This window comes from Polyodon spathula, chromosome 7 (assembly GCF_017654505.1).
Source record: "Polyodon spathula isolate WHYD16114869_AA chromosome 7, ASM1765450v1, whole genome shotgun sequence".
Taxonomy (NCBI): Eukaryota; Metazoa; Chordata; class Actinopteri; order Acipenseriformes; family Polyodontidae; genus Polyodon; species Polyodon spathula.
In genome coordinates, this window is record NC_054540.1 from 4,411,609 (window position 1) to 4,416,615 (window position 5,007).

Genomic DNA, 5,007 nt, shown 5'->3' on the forward strand with positions numbered 1-5,007 from the left:
CACTCTGCATAAGAAGCAAAAACAAAATCCAAAATTGTTTATGTGCATAAACGTCAGTGCTCATCCCAAAGCTAATCACTGATGACGTCATTTAAACAAACCTATGTTGAAAGAAAATTATACTTTCAGCAGAGTGTAAATAAAACAATGTATATGTTATGGGAAGCTTTAGGGATTAGGCCTATTACATATTACCAATTCCTCCATTCCACAGTGTGTGGTTTGGATAGACGCTAAAATCGATCATTTTATAAATAGGTACTGTAGGCAGACAGACCATGGCAGTATCACACGTGATAGCAGCTGCAACATCATATGTAAGATACATGTAATGAAGAAGGTTCCACCATTTTTTTGGGGGGGGCGGGGGGGGGGGGGGGGGGGGGGGGGGGGGGGATCCTCAGTTTGTTTCTTGAAAATGATTTCCAGAATAATGTAAATAGATTCATAATGACATACTTCTTCTTTGCTTTCATTCTACCTGGTGTAGGGTTCTATTGGGCCAATATGTATTTATTTCTCATTTTCTCTCTCTATGTGTGTGGCTTTAAGTCTGATTTGAGATGGGAGCACACTACATAATGATAATGGGAATGTAATGTGTACCAACCTGAAATGTTATGGTAAACTGGCCTTGTTTAACAAGGAAACATTCATTATTCAATTACCAGGCAACACAGCAGTTATTTGGGGGGGCTATCGTTATTGACAGCTTTGTTTTTCAATTAACAACACAGGAAATCGAAACAAAACTAGGACAAAATTTATTGGAACAGACAAAAAAACGAAAAAACGAACTCCTCTGTGACATTAATCAGCAACAGCATTGTCTAACTAAAGCCAAATACGGGGGGGTGGGGGCTGCGTTAGTGATGTGTTTACTGAACAGGAGGAGTTTCACTATACGAGAATGTAAGAACTGAGGTTCAGATAAACTCATTGGTTCATTTGACAATGAAACAGAATTTAAACTAAACAAATCAATTGTAATTTTCTGTAGATTAGACGGGAGGTACTAAGCAAAACTCAGAAAGCTGTTTGCGCTTCGTTAGCCTGATAGCCCCCGTCCTCCTCACCACAGCCTTACTCAAGATGTGGGATGACCTCCCGCAACATAGCTCAAGGTGAAATACTGATCAGACTGCGTCATTGCGACGAACACAGCAATGGAACCAGATTGAATCTAAAAATATAGTGAGCCGATTATAGCAGTAAACAAAACGTCAGGGAAACTACCGCAGATGCGATCTCATCCGGGTGTGGGTAATGTTTCTGATGTTACACTTTTGTATTTGGAATGATTTTTTTTTTATATATATATAGGAAAAATGAAAACAAAACAGGGTCCAAAACTCCTCACAATGAAACAACGACCTCCTTTTTAAAATTTAATGTACAGTATATGTTCAAAAAAGTTGTTTGAAATAATCTGTGTGCTTCTTAGATCATTCTTTTGAATGAGTCATCATTGACTGTGAGAAAAAAAAAAAAAATGTAACCACCTCTACTTCCTGTCACCTGTCCACCCGACGTGTATTGTCAAGGCTTCCCAAATCGGACTGAGTGCTCTCACGTTTCATCAGTGAATCCAGGAGGAAGTATATCGTTACTGTCTGTAAAAACTAGCACACTGTTTGGATCCAGGGCATTTTCCCTTTGTGGGTGCATAATTAAGCAATTCATGAAATCACCTTTTTAAAAAATGTGTTAGAAGTATAATAAATGTGTAATTATTTTGAAGCATTGCTGAAAGCTGCATGAAGTATACGTTCTAATGCGATGCCTGCTTTTAGTGGGAATCTGAGTTAAATAACTGTGTCCACTGCTTCTTTGATCAGATTCATACCCCACAGTAGGTGTATGATGATCCGTTATTACTGTCAGGATGGTGGTACATGTTGTCATATTGGGCTAAATTATCAACCCTATCTACTGCCAGTTGTGAGGAATGAAACAGACAATTTCTTAGAACAGATTCCTTGAAACTAAAAAAAATAAATAAAACCCAAAATAACAGAATTAAAAAATGAATAACAAACAACTTGCCAGTGTTTAGAAGTCCCTGCACTGGATTGTTTTGGAAACAAAAAACAAAGCGCTTTGAGAATCCAGTCCAGTGCCTTATGTTAACGATATCAAACCAAGTCTTTTGGGAAATGTTAAACGCTTTACCAGTTTATCTGAAATCTACTTTGGTCACTGAATAATGCCTTTTTTTGTCCCCATTTCATTTGAGTGTATTGTTGGTATGTGAGCATTAGACCGTGCTCATAATGTGGCACATGTTTTTCCTGCTCCCTGTCCCACCTCGCACCTAGCTGGGATAGAGACAGGGTCCGACCCTGTCCCATGTCTCACCCCACGTCTAGTTGGGATAGAGACAGGATCCACTCTGCTCCCTGTCCCACCTCATGCCTAGCTGGGATACACAGGGTTCTATTTAAGGTGAGATATCTTCCTTCCCATTTGTCCTAAGGGCCCATTGTCTGTCCTGAGAACCAAGTTTTAAATATCATAACCTGCCCTTTTCTTTCTTTGATTCTTCCTTACACAAAACATTCAAGTTCACATTTCAGAAACAGCACTTCTCAAATAAGGAAACCCCCTAAGGTGGCAAAAACAACGTCATTTCTCAGCGCCACAATGTAACGTGGATTTAAAAGTGTGATAAAATCATCACAAACCTGGCTAATGAGAAAAGTCTGCTCTTAAACTGGAGCTTGGATTACACCAGTTGTCATCCCTGAGACAGACTGTATCATTTAACCCATTAGAAGGATGACACTATCTTCACAACTCAGCACTTTGGTTTCCACAGGTTTCCACAGATGAATGACCCTGGCTTCAGTACGGGACGGTTTATAGCAGTTTACAGAGTTTACCATCTCTAGATGCCATCAATTATACTATTTACGCGCCACATCTACATGTGCGCAGTGAGGTATCAGAATTATGAACCACTTTCTGCTACTAATGTGATGAATCTAAAATTAGAATTAATCATTGGTAGCTTTCAATGTATTAAACATCAGAATTACAGTACTCAACAAAACTATATAGAAGATAAAGTAGAGCATTTTTCCTAATGACACATTATACTAGAAATGTATACTAATCAACCTACATTGATACAGATATGCACTTTTTAGGTGGAAAAACTAATTCTAGTGGAGGAAGGAACACAAAGTTCTCAGATTAGTTAATCAATAAGGACCAGGTACCAGTTTTCACACCCAATTCAAGGCCCATGCCACTTTGCCTCAGTTGTTTAATGAACTATAACTTGCTTTGTTGACACATTTTTCACTCTGATCTAATAATACTACATAATAAGTGCTTTACTGTGTCACATGTGCAACCTATTTCAAGAAAAGTATGCTTCATTTTCCATTTGTCCATCTCCAAGGTATGCCAAGATTACATGTCCAAATTGGAAATACAGCTGTATGGTAATGTTTTGTATCCAACACCCTTTATCAGAATTAATCAGATCTATTTGTCTGACACAGTAGGGTACTACTTATCCTTTCCAGATGATGGTAAAAAAATATTTTTTGTGTGTGTGGGTGTGATCAAGTTCAATTGTTTCCAGAGAGTATGTGGCTGCATTTTCATTTTAGAAATGGGGAGCGGCACAACAGCAGACTGAAGTGAAAGCACAGCAGTATTCAGATTTACCCGTTTGGAGCAGCTTAGATTATGTATTTGTGTGCCCTAATTTTGTATTCTGTTCAAAAAACATTTACTGGTTTAAAATGACAGGGGTTCTACTGGAAAGCTTCCAAATTAATTTCAGACTGAACTGTTCAGTTCCACTTGCAGTCCAAGCACACACAGAATCTAATATCAATTCCTAAATACCCTGTCTCTGCTCCCTCTTACCACTAGCATACCCATTCATTTCATCCTGTCTTTCTGCTACCATGCTCAGAAATGTGTATTTTTCAAATGCACAAGACACCCTTTATAAAATGTGTGTCACTTCACTGTCGGTTGGTTTCACAAACCTGATCAGCACTAATCTACTGCCTCAGATTAGTGAGGTAGTGAGTATGGTCCTTTGGGCAGCCCAAGATTAGTGCTATTCAGGTCCTGCAATATTATTTAACGTCTTTTCAAGCATTCCATGAATCAAATGTTTGGTAAAAAGACCCTTCCTCAGGTATCCACTGGCAATTTTTTTAGGTAATGAAAAACAAATGAGAAATAAATAAATAAAAGGCAGACAGATGGATTGTTTTTCTTAACTCATATTGAAAAAAAGTTTAATATAAACACATTCAAATAATACTACAAAGTAGTATTTAATACAAAACATTTGAAAGATCGTCATGGCTCTTGGACTTCTAATCGTTTTTATTTTAATATATTTTTTACAAAACAAGATTGCACATCAACTTTACTTATTCTATATTTTTTTTTGTTGTAATCATCCTCAGGCACCGATGCACTCGGGTGCACGGAATCAAGCGTGTCACCCAGCAGCTTACAGTAGGCGCTTACATTGTCATGGTTCAGTAGTCTGTGTAGCAGAGTCCCAGAGCACCACTTCATTAGCTTTCCACTGGCAGCTATTTCACATGCCAGTCCGCTTAAATGTGGCAACTTTCAACACAATACCTGCTGCTTGCTTTTGTTAAAATAAAAACCTGTAATAAATAATCTTAACAAAAGCTTGTTTTTTCAAATAAAATATAAAATATATATATATATATATATATATATATTATATATATAATATAGTATTATATATATAAATGAAATCATATAGTATATTATCCTAAAGCAAAATCCGATCGTTTTATATTTTAATATATATTTCCCAAGGGTGAACGGGCAGGATTATTTCTGTATTTGTAATTGTGGTATCTTTCTACAGTGCCCATGTTTGAACTTGGAGTTCATTTAAGTTACTGGCCGTGGTTTAAACATAAAATATATATATATATATATATATATATATATATATATATATATATATATATATTATATAATATCATAAAATGA